The sequence below is a fragment of the Ursus arctos genome, unplaced genomic scaffold (assembly GCF_023065955.2).
Source record: "Ursus arctos isolate Adak ecotype North America unplaced genomic scaffold, UrsArc2.0 scaffold_14, whole genome shotgun sequence".
NCBI lineage: Eukaryota > Metazoa > Chordata > Mammalia > Carnivora > Ursidae > Ursus > Ursus arctos.
In genome coordinates, this window is record NW_026622808.1 from 11223054 (window position 1) to 11243951 (window position 20898).

Sequence of the window (20898 nt, forward strand, 5' to 3'; positions counted from 1 at the left end):
TTCCTTACGGGCTACAGGGCTGTGGGCTTGGCTCCAGGTTCTGTCTGTCTCTGTGGCTGACGGAGGTGGAGGCCGAGCCTTGGCCCCGTTTGAGCTGGGGGGCCGGCGACGGTGCCTTTCCCTGGAACAGAGACCTTGTCCTGCGTGCACCTCAGTGGGGGGAGAGATTTAGCTTCTGAGCGGGGCTGCCCTGAGCGTAAAACCTTTACTTCACAGATAAGGGACCTGGGACTCTGGACGGGCGGGTCCCCCACGAGGTCATGCTGGAAGGACGAGTGTGCACAGCAAGGGCAGGAGCGCGGGCTCCTTCCGCGAAACCACCTGACCGCCCTTCCGCTGCATGCCTATAACTCTCGGAGGCGTCGCGGCAGACGGGGCAAGTGTGCGCAGCCAGCTCATTTGGAAGCGACCCCATTAATCTCGCTGCTACTTCTTTGCCAGAACACACTTTGGTGGGCGCCCGAGTTCAGCGCCAAGGGCCATTTTATCAGAGCGTTGCCAGGACTTGAAGACCTGCCTAGACGGAGCAGGGAGAGGGACCAGGGCATGCCTGGGGGTTCATCCTCCGTCCCACACGTCCCAGACAGAGAAGGGTCCTGCTCCCCCAGGCGGTTCACGGACAAGCCTTAGGATGTTCACCCATAGGACAGGCGGGTCCCCCTCCGCATCGCGTGCCAGCCCTCCCGACCAGGCGCCCAGTCACCTGGACTTTGGCATCAGGTCACTCGGTGATCCTGTCCCCACGGTCTGAGCCCCGCACCTGGCCAACGCGGTGACCCACACCCACTGTGCCGACGGCACACAGGGAGGAAGCGAGACAGCGGGGCAGTGGCTGCTTCCCTCCCTGCCAGCACCCGCCCCCCGCGCCCACCACTGTCTAAACTGCACAATGGGACTGCCAGAGGTTGAGATCACACCCCACCAGCCTCATCTGGCCACATCTCCTTTGCTGGGTGACAAATTACCACGAACCCAGCAGCTCGAGCCGACCCCCAGTCACCCTCCCCCAGCTCCTGTGGGTCAGGCATTTGGGTGGACCTCCGTGGGCCGGCCACCATCAAGGTGGTGTTAGCGGGCCGTGTTCCCACTGGAGGCTGGCCTGGGGATGTGTCCATGCCCAGGCTCACCCACACTGTTGGCAGAATTGAGTTTCTGTGGTTGTAGGACTGAGGCCCTCAGTCCCTCCAGCCCACATGTGGTCCTGACATGTGGGCCTCTTGTAGGAAGGTCACGATGTGGCTGCTGATGGGAGGGTGACGCAGGGTCCCACATCTACTACATGGTCCCAGGAAGCCCATCCTGTCACCTTTGCTGCATCCCACTGCACAGAAGGGGGCGGGGGTCCCACGAAAGCGTGAACACCCGACAAGGTGGGGATCCCTGGGGAACAGCTTGGGGTCTGTGTGCCATAACACCAATGTGGGAAAAGTCTGGAAATCCATACTTTCTGCTCCCCACCGGTCTGCACTGAGTGTGCTGGGTGTTTGGGGGATGTCGCGGGGAGGGGGGGTCAGGTTACACCTGTGTCACCATCAGTCAGGGCCCTGTCCCCAGTCCACACTGGCCACTCTGTATTCCTTTCTAATTCATCCTGCACAGCACACAGGGGTTTTCACTATCTGGACTTCTTTAATTTTAGGACATCATTAACTACTTTTGAGTTGAATGTTGCCCCTCTCCCAACATCCTTCTCGAATTCCTCACTCACTGGTGTGGGGACTCCAGAGCACAGCTGCGACCGTCAGCACGCGGGGGGCTGTTTCCCACACTTGCTGTCTCATCCCACCACGCGGGTCCTGCACTTTGATCCTCAAAAGTTACCATTTGCTCTTCACCGCATACAGTTCCCGTTAACCTATCTGTCAGTGTCCATGATTATTGGCTTTTTTTTTTTTAATTCCTGGAACTTCTAATTGATTTTTATCACAATCTGCACTGGCTTCGTGGATGATGCCCCCCATGTCTACTTGCGGACGTTAAATACACTCAGTGCTCTGTTAACTCTATTTCCTTGGGTGTGAGTTCCTCTCTTTGTTGACTTTATGGTCTCTTTTGTGGTTCTGGTCCCCATCGGAGTTTTGGCGGCTCTGCGTTCATTACAGGAGAGGAGCATGGTGTGGGGTCGACCTTCCTGTTGGGACCTTAGCCAAAGACCCAGTAAATCACCCCAAGGCCACCTCCTGCTCCCCGATTCCACCGACTGCTGATAGCACGTGCATGCCGTTCTGAGGCACAAGCCCCGCTGCATGCTGGGCGCTCACCACCTCTGATCTTCCCGTCTGTTTGCTGCCTCTCAGGGTTTGTCCCCTTGCTGACCACTCCTCGCCCTCCTGGTCATGTCATCATGCATGTTCAATTCAGGGAGGGAAACGCTGAGCGAGTGCTTCCCAAACCAGCCGCCGTGAGAACTGGATCCCTGACCACAGAAATCAGATCAGATGACCTACGAGCATGGCCAGCAGATGCTGTGTGATCTTGGGCAAGCATCTTCTCCTCTCTGAATCTCAAGATCATTAAAACAAAACGAAACAAACAACAACAACAAAAAAACGCTGAGAATTTGAAAGAAGAACGTTTAAGACCTCACCCAGCTTGGATGCTCGACAGTTCTGCTGATGCCGTCCACACCATCTGGGGAAAAAGCACGTCTGCACCTGCTCCAGATGCGGACCTCACCAGGGATGTCATAGCAGCCAGACCTTCACTTGACAGCCCAGTCTCTGTCAGGTCTTCCCCAAAATGGACAGTGCCGTGGAAAAACATAAAATACTCTTAAGATAATTTTTGTGTATTCCTTCCATTCATCATGTTTTAAATTTGATCAATAATCACCATTTTCAATTCACTCGAAAAACTTTATTTGCATGTTCACCTTGCTGGATTTTTTAAGCCAGTGGGTCAGGGACAGAGCCGTATTTTGTATGGACCTTTCCAGCCTCAGCTCCTGGCACAGGACTCGCACGCAGGAGGCACAGGAAATATCAGGGGAAGGAAGTACGGTCACATGAAAATCCTAAACCACCTGGCTTTTCAAGTTTTCCAGGAACACAACCGCTGCCTCGTGCTTCCTGTTCGTGAGCCGGGGGGACGTGGCTGAGGACACCTGCTGAAATCCCCCCACGTGCTGAGAAGCTGGGGCACGAATGTGACCTACGGGCTCCATGCGGTAGGCAGAACGAGAGGGACAAACACAGCACTCAAGCTCTCCAGAGAGTTCTCCTGCACCGAAGACACACATTCTTGGTCGACTGGTGTCCCGCTCGCAGAACAGAAGACAAAGCAGCAGGGCTGTCGTCCAAAGGCTGTGGGCGGACGTTCAGGAAGATGGTCTAATGGCATCGCCCACCTTTGCCCCCGGTTCTGCCGCTTGGTAGCTAAAGGTGAGCGTCAACCCTACAGCAGCGACTTCTCTTCTAATCAGAAACCCCCCCCATCACAGGCCTGAGATGCAACACGGAGACGCCCGTTCTCCTGAGGGCAGCAGGAGGGCGAGCGTGTTTGGATACAGGCAGCCCCCAGACCACGCACACAGGCTCTCCCGGGGGAGGACCGGGCTTCTCTCCTAGCCCCACTGCCCAGACGAGGGGGCCGGGGTGGGAAATGCAGGGCGTCTGCCTCCCAGGCAGCCTGGAGCCCCCACCCCAGCGGCGAACATCACCGTGAGTGATCCATCGCCATGCAGCACGTCACCCCAAAACAGCCATAACTTAGAGCCACGGACTCCGAGTTTGTGTGGGTTGGGAATCAGGGCACGGCTCACGTGGGACCTGCGGCCCACAGACCCTCTCGAGGCTGCGACTGGGAGGTGGCCGGTCCACAGTCTCCTCTGTGGGCTCCACCGCGAGAGGGCTCACCGCCAAGCCTCTCACCCCGCCGTGGGCAGGACTCCTGGCAGGTGGAGGAAGGAGGGCTCTCACCCGCACAGCTCGCTGCATCAGAGTAAGGAGGGGAGGAGGGTACAGTGTGTGAGCCACGTGGCAGCCGTCTTTGTGACCCAGCCCCGTGAGTCCCACCTTTGCTGCAATACGGTCACTAGAAGCGCGTCACCGGGTCTAGCCTCTGCCCAGACGAGAGGTCACGTGGGGGCACGGGGGCCAGAAGGTGGCCCCTTAGGGAACCTCGCTCTTGCATTGCGGTCCCGCACACGTCCCCATGGCTGCTCCCCGCCCCCACCCCACCCCACACACGGGGCCTTCCGCATCCTGCTGTACCACCTGGGGGTGGGGCTCCCTTCCTGCGGGCTCCACCCTCCAACCGTGTATCCGTGTATACGCGGACAACTGTCCCGCTCCCCACACTCAGCCTGGGAGGGAGTCTGTGAGGCCGGGAAACTCTGGTCAGACATGGTGGGGGCCACTCCAGGGGCTCACCCACAGAAACTGCTCTCCACACAACCCCAGGCTCCCCTCTCCCGCGGCCATGTTAATCTCCATCAGATAACGAAGGGCTTGGCTCTCCGTGGGAGACCTTCACGGTCACCTTTCCGCCAGCCAGTCACCTCCGATGGACACAGAGTCTAATGAGATGTTCGAACAGAGAAAGCCAACGGCTCCTTGCTTTTGCCACGACATCACTCCGCGTGCGGGCCTGACCCCCCGCTGCATCACGCCCCATCTCCACGGGACCCTGGGCGCAGAGTGTGATCTTTAGGGAAACTATCCACGTCCTCTCCCTCGCCTTAGCATGTAATTCTGAGACAAATTTCCGGATGTATGGACGGGTGATAGGACTGGAAATCAATTTCCCCCTCAAATGGCCCGGGAGCCAAGGGCAGTGGGATGGTCCCTGATGCCAGAGTCCAGAGGAGGACGCGTCCAAGTCGGGCTGGGTCCCCCCCCACTCAGGGCACTGACTAGGGCTCATCCCGACCACAGTCACCGGGCCCCCAGGACCCCGTGCCAGGACGCCCTCCCTGTCTGTTACACGGCTCAGGCCCCGAAGAGGATGTCTGATGCACATGCCCACCGAATCCTCCGATCCGACGCAAGCGAACCCTGTGGTGTAGACTCTCGATTGCAGAAGAGCCCCGTGGAAATAACCGAGGGAGCCCCTCCTCTGCTCTCTACATGGCCATATTCTGCTCCGTGAGCCTCTCTGCCACGCTCCCACAGGAACGCCACGTTAGGACACCCCTGGCCTGTCTGAGTCCCAGAGGTCACCAGCCCTTGGACGCGGGCAATGAGAAAACTGACCTGAGCCCAGCAGTCTGGTTCTCTCTGTCTGGCACTTGGACCGAAAGACACCAGCTTGTCTGCTTGGTGTGTGTGTATGGGGGGTGGGGAACATGTGGTCGTGGGGTCCGTGTACCAAGGACTGGCATCCCATGGGGAGAGGAGGAGAACGGGGCTAAGACCCACCCACGTGCTGGCCACGAGTCCTCCTGTTACGATGACGACCCAAACCCAAGACAGAAATTGTGCCCCTCGTCCCTGTCACTGGCAGGCTCCCTTTCTTATGTTGCCGTCCTCCCCGTGTGAACTAACACACGGGGGTTTACTTTCTTTCCTACTTGGCATTACATCCCGAATATTTTCTCGGTTTGTAGTATCTTTTTAATATCTTGTTTCCTGGTTGCCATCCAGCCCCCGCCGTGGCCCCCGGGGTGACAGCCGAGGATTACCCGTCCGGGCCGTGCTGTGCACGTGTATGAAGACACAAGGCACGTGCGTGCTCCCATCTGCGTCTCTGCAGCCATGAAGCTGTACCCACCGCCTACAGACCGACACACGGGAATGCTGAAGGCCATCGTGTGTTTTTGCAACGACGGGACCCTACAACGCAGAGTTTTCTGTCCTTTTAGTGTCCACTCGGTGATGCGCTGTTGGAACATGGCGTAACATTCTCCAGCAAGGATCTCCCACGCGGGGCACATACACCGCACCGGCGCAAGGAAAAATATGCAATGCTTTATCTCACCTCTCTAAAGTGTCTAGTTTCTGTTTGTTTATCCTACGCTTACAATACTCGCACACGCACATAAAAACCTTTGGAGGAGCACGCTACCACCAGGCGAGCAGTCAGCAGTCCTCAGAGGCCACCTGTCCATGGAAGCAGGAAGTACTGCATTCACAGCTCCCCACTGGATGGAGATGCGTGTTGCTTCTAGCTGGGGCCACTGCCGGCCTGTTGCAACACCGATCGCTCTGCATGAGCACTTAATACGAGCACTTTGGGGTCTGCAGGACGGACCCCCAAAGGTAAATGGTGGCCTTCCGATCGTGACGGATATTGGTGGCCTCCTCTCCAAAAAGCCTGTAGCAATCCATATCCCCACCAGAACGTACGAAATGCCAGTTTCCCTGCATCTTCCTGGACCCCGTGGCTTCTCAATGTCTTAAGTTTTGCTGATCCGGTGGGTGGGGTTGGGAGGTGGCCCCCATCTGAAGGGCACCTTCGTGGCTAAGTCAGGGCATCCGGCAAGATGACCCCCTGTATCCCTGATTCTCCACGTGTCTGTTCTCAGAGCTCGCCTGTCGCAGGTGTGCCTTTAGCCCGCCTCCTTCACCAGCTGCTCGTGGACCCCAGACGCGCAGAGCAGCGATAGAAAACCACACACTGGGGCCCGGGAGGAAAGAAAGCCAAACGTCATCCAGGAGATCATCTCGCCAGCCCTGCTCAGCTTGTAAAAAGCATGTGCGCCAAATCCCTGCAATTTCATCCAGAACAAATAATAAGAGGCAGTGTGCAATATTTCCAAGATGAGCACATTCATAGTAAATATTTTAAGATCAATGGCTGCACAAAATGCATTTCCTGGGAGTTTCACTAACATGGCTTTGTATTAAAAGTGCCATTTCAATAAATATTCATTGATGTGTTTTACCACTTACAGCGAAAATTTCAAAGGTCCTGGAAGAGAAGGTGTCGGATGTGTGTGTTGCCTGCTTGGGAGAGGGGTGGTGAAAACTGCGTGAACCCTCTGGGGCAGGAGCCACGTGTCCCACGCCCCATCCAGCCCACCTGCAGCAGAGCCCGCGGGCGAGAAGGGCTGCAGGAGCAGGGGCGGTGGGAGGCGGGAGCAGGTGCGCTGAGCCTCTTCAGAGTCCGAAGACCCCCCCCACGGCTGCCGTTTGATGAGCACCTGCTGCCTGCCCCGCGGTGCGCCCCAGACATTCACACTGTCCCTGAGTCCTCACGGCCACAGCCAGCGCCACGGCGCTCCCACACCGACAGGGACACCACGTCTCGGGAAAGTTAAGTGATTTGTCCCACTGACACAGGGCAAGTTCATGTAGGCCCCACGGCTCCCTCCTTGCCTGCGGTTCCCGCCTGTGGTTCCTCCAGGTCTCCAGGAGCCCCTGAGGCAGTGAGGATGGGAGGAAGGCCGGCACGGGGCCAAAGGCCACCTGGGTCACCTCCCCTGCCTCGCGGTCCCTGGGAAGCCCGAGCTGGCTGCCTGCTCTGGACATGAGGCCTCCCAAGCTCCTGTGACATCACCCTTCCTGGCCCCTTTTCCTGCGGCAGGAAGCAAACTCACACAGGCCGAGCATTGAAAATCTGGCCGCGTATTCCTGCCAACTTCCTTAGTCTCGGGTAAACGTATTTATTTTTATAATGGCAACTTGTACCCTTGGCACTGATCGGATCCCACTGCTCCCTTGTTTAAGATGCTGGAATCCCTCCCCACGGCCAACAGAATACAGCCCAGATGCCCCACTTGGCTTGGCCTTCAGGGCCCTCTAAGGCTCTCTGTAATCTGGCCACACAACCTTCCTCTTCATGGCCGCCATCCTCAATCCACTCGGCGCTCTAGAGGGTTGGCCATTCATGCTCCTCCATCTTCCTGGGAAGCCTCCCCCGCCCCCATTGTGGACCATGAGCGTTTTAACTATCCTTCAAGGCCCGGCTTGGAAGGCCCTGCCTCCTCCCTCAGGCTCCCCTGCTCCCCCAGGCAGAAGAGACCACGGGCGCCCCTCGTACCTGCCTTTGCTAGACTGTGAGCCTCCGCGGGGCGGGCGCCTGACACTTGGTTTCACAGCGAGGACACCCATGCCAGCAACAGCAGAGAAGAGCTACGGGGACTTTAAAATGAGACTGTACCACGTTCCTCAGATCAGCTAAGGGAGGCCCATTGAACAGATAAGCAAACGGGCTTCTGGGAGATCGGGTGGGGCGGTGGGGCTGGGATTTGAACCTGGCGCCTGTGAGAATGGCTCTGATCCACTGGCCTCACTAGGTGCTCGTTAAATATTTGTCGAGTGCATATTCAAGCACACAATGAGCAAATGAGTCATGAGTGGGAAAAATCACACAAATACAAAATAATTATCTGCTCGTTGACTAAAGCAAGGATTACCTAGAATTCACACGGTGAGACTCAGCATTTCCTCCCACTCGGGAAAATCCCGCTTACAATGGAAGCCACAGCAGCGTGCCTCACTCCACACACACTCCCAGGGATACAGACAAGGGTGTCCTGGCCTTCGGGGTCCAGGACAGCAATGGTCCTGGGGGGACACAAACGTGGAGGAGGACCTGGGCCCGTGGGGTGGGGGCACTGGCGTGTTCACAGCCCCGCACGGGAGCCTCCAGGGGAAGAAGGTTCAAACACGGCTACACAGGGTCAGAGAGCAGTGCACGCAGGAAATGTGTGCAGAGCCAAAGAGAGCCAAGTGGGACGCAGGAAATGAGAGAAAGGGCAGATGGAGAGCGGCCACAGCCAAGCGGACGCCAGGTCGCAGCTGCGACTTTGCTTGTGGGGAACCACAGGCGCTGGCAGAGCAGCGGCCGCGGCGGAAATGGGGGAGGGATAACCTGCATCTCGTTCCCAGAGAAGCCCAGGGCGCCGGTGGGCACGTGGCAGACACGCTCAGTTCAGGGAGAGGACACGTTCACGTGGGGCACAGCCAGGAGCAAACACAGACTGTGGCTGGCCCACCTGCCTGCCGGCCGCCACCCAGCCTCACCTGATGCTCACATGGAGCCGGTGGGCCCTGGAGCACGTCCTGACCTCTCATCCCCACTCACTCCGCACAGGGCCCTTCTGGAGACACGGGAACACACACCCACTCACACGTGGTCACACGCACACACATGCACATGAACACGTGATTGCACACACACGATCACAGACGTGCATATGCATGCTCACACGCGTGCACATGTGTACAAACATGCTCACACGCACTCACCTAAACAATGGGCACACACGACCTCACACATGATTGCACGTGTGTACACATGAACACACTTGCACATATATGCACGTGATCACATGCGTGTTCACACGCACTCACATGATCACACGCACATACGTACACACGTCACATCAACACATGCACATGGTTACATGTGTGTTCACACGAACACACATGATCACGTGCACACGCGTGATTGCACGCACACATCACACGCATACACACGGTTGCACTCACGCGTGCACACACATGATCACACATGCACACACGATTGCACTCACACACACACACTCAGAGGTTTATCCAGCTCACAGCACAAAGAGAAGGATGGGTCTTGTCTCTGGAGAAGTGCATCCTGAAGGCTGCTGTGTGGGCCCCTCTGTCCAGGGCCCAGTCTTTGTTCCCACCTGGGCTGGTTTCTGGCCTTGCACAAGGGAGGTGGGTGGACCTTGGGGCCAGAGGTCAGAGAGGGGCCAGAGAACAGGGTCAAATGGCCAAAAGGAGCAAGAAGAAAAGGAAAACACATTTCACATGGAGGATTTAATCTCCACTTGGGAACATGGAAATACTTTCCTGAACATGGAAATACTTTCCTCGGTGGTTTTGGAACCACCTGAAGGTGTCTTCCTTCCTGACCTGGGAGGGTCTGGAGGCTGCAGTCACCTTCCCGGCAGCCCCCAGTCTGCTTGTCCTGACAACCGGGACCTGTGGCGGAGGGAGGCACGGTCTCAGGGGGATGTGGGACGTCCCACCCAGTCCACCTGAACCCGTCCATCCATCCGACCATCAGCCCGCCCACCGACCGGGGGCCATTCACTCCCGCACTTCCCACTTATTATCACTCCTGTGTGTCTACCTTCGTCTTGGCCCTGGTGTCCAGTCCCCACCCCCACCGAAGGACCTCAAGCCTCCTCTTGATTATCTACAGAAAGGACAGGATGCCTGCTAAAGGGCTCATCCTGTTTTAATTCAAATGCAAAACAGGATAAATTCTCTTGGGTTTACACCCCCTTGACTGGAGGACAGCACGATGGTCAGTGTTCACTCTCACGTGAGACCTGCCGACGGAGGTGACCCGTACGCCTGGGCCGATGCCCTCCATGAACCCCACTCCTGCCGCCTTTGAAAGTCTTTCATTTGGGCTTCACGATGGGAAGAAGCTGAACAATTATGTAAGAGTGTTTTTTTGTGGAAAGTTTATGGATATATTTTGAAGGAGGCAAGCATGTGCCTATTAAGCATGGGGCAAATTATCAGGGAATGTTTTAAAATGACCAATAAAAATGAAATTATCATTGCTCATTGTTTTTTATGGATCATAATGTGTATTTTTTTTTTCTGATGAAAATATCCAACAAACTCCCCTCCTAGACGCCGGCCGCTAATTACATAGTTAGCACACGGTAATCCGTGCACGCGGGTGCTCGCCTGTCATAATTCATCTTCATAAATGTAATTGGCCCAATGAAAGAGACCACGAAATGACTCTGCGAAGAGCAGACAGATTCGATAAAAATTGAGTTCACTCTCCTCTCTTCCGAAGCCACAAGCTTGGGACGGGAGCTCTTAAAAACACATCCAGTTTGTTCTCAGAGTGCCACTCCCACCCCAATTTGATGATTACTCGCCTATTTATTGAGGACCTACTCCGCTGGAATCATTGGCTAAGTACGAGGGGGGAAAGCAAAGCCTGAAGCAAATTCCCCATGGCAGGGAACCGGCAGTCAGGTGGGCAAGTAGATAAGGTGCACAGACAGAATCAGTGCTCCAGGAGTGCAGACGCCTCCTGCCTGAGAATCAGCGAGGGCTTCACGGAGGAAGTGGCAATTGAGCTGAACTGTGTATGATGAAAGGGCAGGGAGAGGGTGGGCAGGAGCTCAGACACACAGGCGGGCTCACTCAGACTAGCACGGGGGCAGTTATAGCAGAGTGCAGGGGGGAGTGGGGGAGGGAGTGGAAAGGCAGGTTGAAGGTCATCGGAGTGAGAGAAGCAGGTCCCGAAATTTGTAGGCGAAGGCTGTGCCCCTTCCCCTCTGAGGTGTAGTCGGGAGAGAAACCGCCACCTGCCAGGCCCTGAGCTGGGCTCCGCGGGAGGCCCAGGTGCCTCAGCTGCAGGCCTGCCCCCAGGAGCCCAGATGGGCGGTGGAAAGGACACCGCCAAAGCTGTTTCTGACGGGAGGCACAGGCGGGTCACTGCTCCCACGCGGGTAGCCGGTCTGGGACAAGCTTGCCATCCACCCAGCCCCACGTCACAGCAGACGCTGTTAGCGGGAGGCTCCAGTCGCTTCCAAGGCAAAGATTTTGGACCATTTACTGCCAAGCGTTTCTCTCCATCTCTGCCGCCAACATTTTCCTTCTTGAGCGTTTGAATGCGCCAGGAAAAGACACTGAGAAGAAACATTCGGGGAGACAGGAGGAAAGTGCAAATGAGAGGCACAAAGCAGGATCCCAGGAAGGGGAAGTCTCCGGGAGGAGTGGCAGCCGGTGCCACACGCCAACAGGGAAGTCTGGTGAGCACCTGCTGGATCTGGCGTGGAGAAAGTCATTGGTGACCCGGCAAGAGACTTGTCAGGAAAGTGGGGCCCAGGCGCAGAGGACAGGTGGCAGCAAGGGTGGCGTGGGAAGGAGGCGCGTGGCTGGTGCAGGTGTCTGCTCGCTGGGCCGCCATCCAGACCTCCACTCTGCTGTGGGGTCTTTCCTCATTAACAGACCTACTAACTATGGGGCAACGAGACCGCTGCTCTTCTGCAGAGGAAGGCATGCGCTGCTGTGACCTTTCCACCCTGGAGGGTCTTTGGGATGTGTGGGCCGTTTCTCGGGAATGCGCCACATTTATCGGTGGTTCTCACCTGTCGTGGGGCTGAAGCCCTGACTCGGAGACCTGGTCGTAGCGCATACCCCCCCTTCCCTCTCCAGACACATTCCACCTGCTCCCAGGCTTGGTTTGTTTCCTCTGCTCCCCGCTCCCTACCCCACGGCTTCCTCTGGGACAGACTGAATCTCTGGTTCTGACTCCTTGCTGCTTTGTGATAGATCTTACTTCCCACCCTTTCCCTTGGCCCCAGGGCCCACTCCCCACGGACCCACAGCCCCTCCCCTGGCCCCACGACCCTCCCCACTCCCTGCCCTTCAGGTGGACCATGTGACTTGTTTGGGCCAATGAGATGTCAGTGGGCGTGATGCAGCCAGAGGCTAGCCATGTTCTTGTGCAATTGCGTTTGCTGTTTTTGTATTCCTGGGATCCCCCAAGAAGATTATGCACCAGGGAGAGGTGCCACTTCAGACATGGCCCCAGGAGAAACACGAGGAAAAGACCCAAGTCTACCCCACAGTCTGGAGCTGTGGCTGGCTGACTTGAAGCCTGAATTAGATTAGCTCAGATTAGCCACACCGTCATCAACCTGCAGATCCAAGGTTATGAGAAGAAACCGTTTTGGGATGTTTTGTTACGCAGCATGGCTGCAGCGTTAGCTGGCTGATACAACCCTGGTCGTTCAAGTTCTCCACTCTTACTCCTTAAGCCCGACTGCCGTACAGACGATCGCTGTAAGCGAGAAAGACTTCCCCATCAGGGATATCCTTTCTTCCAGAAGGCTTATTCCTTACTTGATGCACGAAACACATGGAGACTCACGCTCAGCCTTAGCGGGGGTGATGGGGGGGCCCGTGTGGGGGGGCTATACATTAGAATGAGACACATGCCATTTCTCCGAGTGAGAGAGATGGGCCTGTAAGCAAATAATCACATCCCAAGGTATCGGCCATGTTTCCTACCCAAAACCAAACCATGTGGCAATAAGGTTGTTGTTCTGCGAATGCCCATGTTTATACTGAAGAGAAATTCTCTGTGGGTATTTAAAGAAAATAAGGTCTACAGTAATTAGGAGTTTGCCTCCTTTTTCACATGCCGCAGGAGCCAGTGAGGAAGCGGAATGCAAGACAGTCTTACCATATGTCAATATCAAACACGTTTCCCTTTAAAGCGTGTTCTGTGCATCCTTCTGGAAGATGGGGAATGAAATGTTCTTGTAAACAGAAATGATTCACGGGATCATGACTGCTTTTCATCAGCCGCATCAACTCTATGCAGCAAGGGGACTCGGTGAGATCTATTTACAACCTGTTAAAAACACTCCTTGGAACAACTCAGGCCTTGTTAGGTCCTGGTGAGCTCAGCCGAACACCGAACCTCGTCCTCCTGGCACACCAGGCCAACACGGCCCAGAGGAACCGAATCCTGGGATGGGGAATCTTCTGGAACTCTTTCCTCTGAGACGAGCACAGGACTTTACCAGGCCGTCAACGAGGCATTCAATCAGGTATCAAGCCTAGTGACACTGTGCCAGATGATGGGGTCACAGCAACACGAGGACAAACGCATGGTCCGGCCCTCAGGTCGCCTACGGTCTCCTGGGAGGTAGAGCTCCCCAGTCTACTATGTAGTCTTCCAAAAAGAAATGACCTGGCTTGCCTGTCCCTTAATCCCCTCATCCGTCAAATCATGAAAACGGTAATTACGTCACAGGACGGCTGGGGCAGCCATGTCAGCCGACACACGTCCACCATCCCCTCCTTGTCTCCTGAGAGGACCCTGAGTTTGTTGGGGTGGCCACGCCTCCTGATGGCCACCTGCCTTCCCAGGCTCCCTTGTGATCACGCTGACCACGCACCCTGGTTCCTGTCGGTGGGTGTGGATGGAAATTTTGGTGAACACATTCCTTCCCAAGTAAAAGGACAAGGTTTCACTAGAGATGCTGCTTGTTGACCTTTTCCCAGAAACACTCGTTCGGAACGTCCAACCACCTGGGACCAAGGGGACAGTGACAGAAGCTGAAAGGGCCTTGGGCTCCGGCTGCGCTCCCGGGACGCCTGTCTGAGCGCTGTTCCACTTAGTTCCAGACAGTTCTTGCTTCAGCCACGCTCTCGCGGGTGAACGTGCTCCCGAGCTCCAGCCCAGAGTGCCGGGCAAGCTGGAAACACTCAGTGCCTACTGACGCTATGAGCACACAGCACGGCCGCGCGGTGAGGGGGGCGCGGGACTTCCAGTCCAGCCCAGGGAAACTTTCTGGGGAAAGAGACATCCAAGTGGGGGGGGGGGGGGGCGGGAGTGCCGCAGGCTCCGAATCTCAGAGGTCTCCCTGGGCTGACCCCTCCACTCGTCCTTGTGGTCCTCCCCTCCCACGGAGCATCTATGTTGGCCGTTCCAGCAGCTTCTGAGCAGGCCTCCTGCCTTCGGTCTTGCACGAACCGTCTGCCACACTTGTTTCCAGGTTGTCCCACAGCGGGTCTGCTCACAGCTCTCCCCCAGGCGAGAACCACCCGGGAGCTTCCCCTCACCGTGAGAGCCCCTTGGAGCTCCCGTCCCTCAGGCCCTGAGTGCCAACGCTGCCCTCCACAGATGTTTCAGCAAGGCCCGGGAAGACACAAAATCTATCTGACTTTTTTTAATTCAATCCTTAAAAAAAAATCATGTAGTGTTTGCTCTTTTACTCTGTGATATATTCTCGTTGCTTCAATATAAAAATGTCTTAACTTCACTGCTGATGGGAAGAATTAATCGTATTCTAGGGAGATGCTGGGTGTTCAGTCACGGTTCTGGGCGTGTCCTCGGCGTCCATCAAGCACACTGTGGGTGTAGAGTCCCCCGATGGCTCCCCTGGGCTGGGACACCCACAGTGGCTGGCTCACGTGGCTGATGGTTCATCCTGGCTGTCATGCGGGGCCGCATCCAGCCACATCCTATCAGCTACCCCATCCCTGTGGGGAACGAGACTCCACCCCCCGACAAGGGTGCATCCTGAGGACCAAGCTGGCGCCAGTACGGTAGGTGCCGCCGCCCTTGGGAAACGCCGCCTGCAAGCATCTCTGTACTAACACAGTTTACCGCGACCAGGGGAGCGAATGAGGACTAACGGAACTTCTGAGAATGGACACGACGGCCAGTGACGTCTCTACGCACCCTTGCAAACCGTCTCTGTCCCCACCCGAGTGTGGAGGCTCAGGCCGGAGCAGAAGGCACAGTAGAGGCCGGAGGGCGGGGAGGGACCGTCTCCAGCTCCCCTCCCCTGGTATTTCTTACCCGCAAACACTTCTGCTGTCCTTCCCCACCCCACACGGGAAACTGAGTGCTTGGCGTTCATTCCGAGGACAGGTCAATGGTCAGGAAAGGAAACGGAAATCAGGTCTGGTATTGCCCACTTCCCCTCCTTGGGGGCCCAGCAGAACAAGGGGGTTCTGGGCAGCTCCCGTGATCCCCTCCCCACGCCGCCCCCCCCCCCAGAGAGGCAGCCCACCATCCGAGAGCTCTCCTTCCCCAGCCTAATATCCCCTCATCTGCCATTACGAGCTCTGTTATGGGAGCCTTCATAGCAGGTGTCATTAAACAGACATTAAGACCCAACCGGCCATGGTTTAGGGGACCATTACCATATACCTGATGTTTGCCGTGACAAATGGAGATCCAGCCAAGCACGCATGTGATAATGGGCCCGGAAACACCCCCTGGGGGGAGGTAACCAGAACAGGGGGTGAGGCACCACCTGCCTGGGGCCCTCCGCCCGTCTGTGCCTTGACGTCGGCCTCACCCTGGACTCCCTGGGGCCGGGGAGGTGGGGACCACCGTCTGCCCACCCGGCCAGCCTGTGCATGCTCTAGGGAAGCCTGCCTTGTGACTGTAGCACAAAGGGCCACACTGCCTCGGTTTCCCCAGAGCTGATGGTCTTTGGGCGTCGAGGCGAAGAGTCAAAGGGAGCGGAGCTCCTTTATGCCTCTGCTGGTCTGAAGGGTGCGCGGCCTCTCCCGGCGCAGACAACCCACCTTCAGTGGAACTGCGCATCGGCACAGGTGGCCGGCCTCGCCCACTCACTCTCGCACCTGGAGCCCTCCGTGACCTGGAGGTGGCGTGGCACAGGGTGCAGGCGCGGGCTTTGGGTTCTGGTTTCCCTGGGTTCGAAGCCCAGCTCTGCCCCTTGTCAGACAGGCTCCTCTTTCCCGCTTCCTGTGGGGCTCGGCGTACAGGGGCTGAGGTGGCGGCCTGGTCTCTCTGACCACCGGTGCCCAGAGCACAGGGACCACCCTTGCTCCCATGGGCTGCGCGGGGGCAGCCGAGCACCCAGTGTTTCCCGCGGGTTGTCCAGCTCCTCCACGCAAGTGCCTCCCCTAAGATTTTCTGTCGTCCGCCAAGCATGGTGGTGCTTTCGCTCTTATAACCCCATTAACTGATGCAGGCCTCTCAGTCTGCAGCGGGCTGAATGGCGGGCCCCAAAGAAGCATGTCTGCATTTGTGCCCCCGGGAACCTACGGCTGTTACCTTATCAGGAAAAAATGGGTCTTGGCTGATGTAATTAAATTAAGGATCTCAATATGAGATGGTCCTGGATTATCCCCAAATCCAGGGACAAGTGTCCTTACCAGACACAGATGCACAGAGGAGAGGCCACGTGGACACGAAGACAGACGGAGGGACGCAGCAGCTGGACGGGGCAAGAAGGACCCTGGCCCAGAGCCTGGCCTGAGAGGCTGCTGTGCCCTCCCCTCGCCGCCCCGGGACACTGACACGGGATCCCTCGGGGACTGTTACGGAGCAGCGGGCAGCTTGTCAGTCTCGAGGGTGCTGACGGAGGAGCCAGGGCGCTTGGGGGGTCTGGGCGGCTCCAGAGTCTGTGCTCCACGGCTCTCAGAGGCCAGGGCTCGCCAGGATTCCAGCCGCAGCCTGTAGCCCTGGAGCCCTGGGATTTGGGGCAAAGTGCTTAACCCCTCGCTCACCCTTTCCGCGTCTGTAAAACGGGGAGGTGGGGGGCGGTAGAAACAGCTCTTTGGCCCCTAGGCTGCCGTGGACTTAAGGGAGCAGGTGAGTGGACATGCGAAGGCACGGAGGGCCCGTCTGGGACAGAGCACTCGCCGGGAAGGCACCTGCTGTGACTGACCGTCGTGGGGTCTCCTGCGCACGTGCTCTGCGTCCACCCCGCCCCGCAGCCAGGGTTTCCCAGCCTTGACTGTTGACCTTCCCCATTGAGAGGCTGTCCCAGACTCTGCAGGATTTGAGTGGTGTCCCTGCGCTCCATTCGCCCGGGCCCCGGCCCTGCGTCATGGAGAACGACCCCGGCTCCCTCTCGCCCCAGTTCGGCAGACGCCATCGAGAACGGGCCCCCAGGCCAAGGGGACAGGCCTTCAGAACCTGGGCCTCCCGATGCAGCCAGGACAAGGGTGGAAGCCACGTGGGCCATGTAATTTAGAGGAGTGTCTCTGCCAGGGCCGAGGGAAACCCTGAGAGATTTACATCGCGGTGACAGAGGTTCCCGAAAGCCGCAGGTCCCCCTGGCCTGTGATAGCGATATTGGCTGTTGGCAGACACAGCTGAACAGGAAAAGAGAGACCGCACTTGCGGACTGTCACTTCATTTTCCTTCCCTGTGGCTGCGATCCAGCTGGTGGCAGTCCCAGCCCCTCCCGGGGCGGCTCCAGGCTCCAGGGTCGTCCCTCTCCCCTCCCCCATCCTCTGCGAGAAGCTGAGGGGGGGGAAGCACAAAGGCCCTGGGGTCAGGAGGTCTGAGTCAAGGCAGTTGTGCGCTTGTGGTCTGGAGGGTGTGTGACCTCGGGCTGGGTGTGCCTGGACCACCTCTCTGAACATGACAGGAACAGCCATGGTGGCACCACGGCGACTTACTAACACCTTATTCCAGAGCCCACATGAGTCATGTCGTCAGATCCTCAGGAGAGCACTTGGAGGGGGGGTGTTCTCACTACTCCCATTTTACAGAAGAAATAGAGGCTTAGAAAGGTAAGATAACCTGCCCAAGGTCAAGCAGCTCATCAGGGCCACCCTGTACTGTTGTTCAGGTTGTGTACTGCACAAGGGAGCTCCACTCAGGAGGATGACAACTACGTCGCAGACAAATGCTGACTTCCATGACAGCACAAAGTGGGCACAGGGCTCCTAGGCCCCCCGGGTGCATCCTAGAATGACGTCCCCCATAACCCACCCAGACACCCACACCCAGGCCCCCACGCAGGAGCGCAGGAACTCACGTGCTCTCTTGGCCTGACTCGTACTGCGGAGCAGACCCTGAGTAAGCTGTGACTGGCTGGCTGGGGGATGGAGCAGGTGCGTGTCTGGGAGCCCGTCCGTGAGACTGGGAACCCGAGGGAGCTGCTCGGCATGGGGGCACAAAGTGGGGCCCCACCGAGTGACCACAAACACTGCTCTCCTACAGTCTGGAGGGCAGACGTCCCAAGGTGGTCTCACTGGCTGGACCCAGGTGTCCGCGGGGTCAGTCTCCTGTGGACACTCCGGGGGGACCTGTTTCCTGGCCTTTTCCAACCTCCGGAGCTGCATTCCCTGCCCCCCTCCCCAGCATCGCATCCTGCCCCACTGGCCGTGTTTCCTCCTACAACCAAATCTCCTGCTGCCTCCCTCTTGAGGGGACCCCTGGGTGTGCACTCAGGGCCACCCCAGTCATCCAGGCTCACCTCCCATTCCAAGACCATAAACCCAGTCCTTCCACAAACTCCCTTTTGCCTTTCCAAGGTCAGGAGCTGGGTGGGGCAGGGTCATTATGCAGCACGCCCAGAATGCCAAAAGAAGGGTGCCTCACCTGTGCGGTCACCCATGCAGGAGATGAGCCGCTTGATTCCAGAGGGGAGGAGCGCCGCCTCTGGGGCAGGGGGGCGGAGGGGAGGGAGGGAGGACGCACATTCCAGTCAAAGGTTCACTTCTGGGTTGTGCTCAAGTGTGTTCTGAGCTCTCGGAGCAGATGAGACCTGCAGGGCAGGGACTGGGGGCCCCGTTGACTTGCACGGCACGGGGGTGCCCACCAGAGCAGTGGCCGGAACGAGGACAAGGGGCGAGTCCCCGCGGGGCTGGAGGTGGTGCTGGAGAGGGAGAGGGGTCCCCTCAAAGGTGCCCGCACTCTGTCCTCAGTGTGAAGAGAGCACCCTTCACGGGAATAGGAGCTGGGTGCTGCGGTTACACCCAGAACCCACCCCCGCTCGCCACTCCGTCCGCCCCTCCCCGTGTCCCCTCCTGATGGGGCTGCCCCTGCTCAGCATCCAGCATAACTGGAGAGGAAGCGTCCTGCTCCCCCTCTCCCCGCCATCTAAGGTGGCTCTGGGTGTGCCGTTGTTCACCCCACGCCCCACGCCCAGCACTTTTAACTTTCAGGAAGAGCACTGTTTTGTCTTGTTCAGCTGTTTGTTTTCCATCGGCATCGACGTCGCCCACGGGCTGGCAGAACCAAGCCCTAAACCCAGCCCCGGTCACTGACAAACCCAACACAAATTGTGAGCTCGGCTGTCCCCTCACATCTCACAAGGCGCCCGGGGTCCCAGGCATTGTAGGGGAGTGGGGGAGGTCACGGTGAAGTGGGACCTGCGGCTGACCCGCGCGCTGGCCCTGAGTCCCCCGAGGCGACTCACCTGCGCCCCATCCTTGGAATGCGTGTGCCGCTGGCCTTCCTGCTCCCAGAGCAGCTCCCAGGACACGGCCTCCAGACCGCGGTGAGGTCGAGAATGCCCGCGGGGTCTACCTGCCGGAGCCCAGGTAGGGCCTCCGCCCAGACCTCTCAGGTGACGTGTTCAGATCGAGATCTACTTGTCTACCCACTTCCCAGAGATTAACTCGCCGCCTACCAACATGGAGGGGCCGCCCCCAACTTCCGTGTCTCCCCGCCCTCCACGCAAAAGGGGTAGGCTTCAGAGCACACCTGGGAGGGGCTTGCAAACCCACAGACACCCCAGGTCTGGCAAACACGGGGAAGCCACAGGAAGAGGGGGTGAGCGCCCCATCAGGAAGAGCAGCACGGGACTGGGGCCGTGCAGCGTGGGCAGGGAGCGTCTGAATGACCAGGAGGTCTGCGGGATCCTGGGAGGAACCAAGACCAGCAAGTGCATTTTAGGGAGAAGCAGGGCCCAAGGTGTTCCTGGCATCGAGGTGGAAGGCCCAGGACACCTGCTCCTCAGGGTTTCCCCTGTGACCCTGTGGGACTGGGGGACAGGCTGGGCCCTGAAGAGGTCTCTCCATCCGGCCTCTCCCCCTGGCCCCCACCCCTCATCTGCTTGCTCCCATCTCCCAAAGCCCCTGGGCGGGCCTTCTGCCCCCGTTGCCCCCCCTCCCCCGTTCCATCCTGTGTCCTCATCCCTGACCCCACCTTCTCTCCCGATCCCTCCCGTCTGCACCCATGTCTGCTCTCCCCTGACTCTGGCGGGCCGCTGGGGGTCCCAGTGTGACTCACTGTGCCCTACCCTCTCCCACCTGGAGGTGCGGTCCTGGCCCTGGCTGCCCCAGGGAGGCAGAGGGACCACTCCCATCCCCTCCAGGACAGCCCCAACCTGACCACTCTGGCCTTGACCTTGACCTCGACCTTGGTCTGAGTCCCGTCCTGCTGTAGACTTAGCCCCACACTCCTCCCAGGCTAACCCCTCCCCTCAGCCTCACACATGCCCAGACGAGGTCCCCAGACCCTCCCAGGCTGGGTCCGTACATGTGAGTTACTGGTTTAAACGGGAAGATGGACAGTGTTCCCCCTTCCGACTCTAGCTTCCACGTGCGGGTCTGGGTGGGCCACGGTAGAGAGGCCACCTGGCTGGGGTCCGTGTCCAGGCTTTGTCACCTGCCAGCTAAGCCAGTGAGGCCGCTCTAGGCCTCAGTCTCCCTGTCTCACCCTGAAGGGATGTGGTAATGGCCGTGCAGCCTGGGGCCTGCATGGCCTTCACCAGCTGAGGACTGATGGAGGGTTTCACATGTTCTTTACCCCAGATTCGGGCTT

General features: G+C 58.1%; 1 long non-coding RNA gene across 1 annotated transcript; it reads left to right on the forward strand.

Annotated features, from left to right (window-relative positions):
* The first annotated feature begins 2312 nt into the window (after positions 1-2312).
* LOC130543580 (uncharacterized) lies at positions 2313-6831 on the forward strand. The gene is made up of 2 exons (XR_008959038.1): positions 2313-3380; positions 5583-6831. It is a non-coding gene; the product is annotated as an uncharacterized LOC130543580 (long non-coding RNA).
* The last annotated feature ends 14067 nt before the right edge of the window (positions 6832-20898 follow it).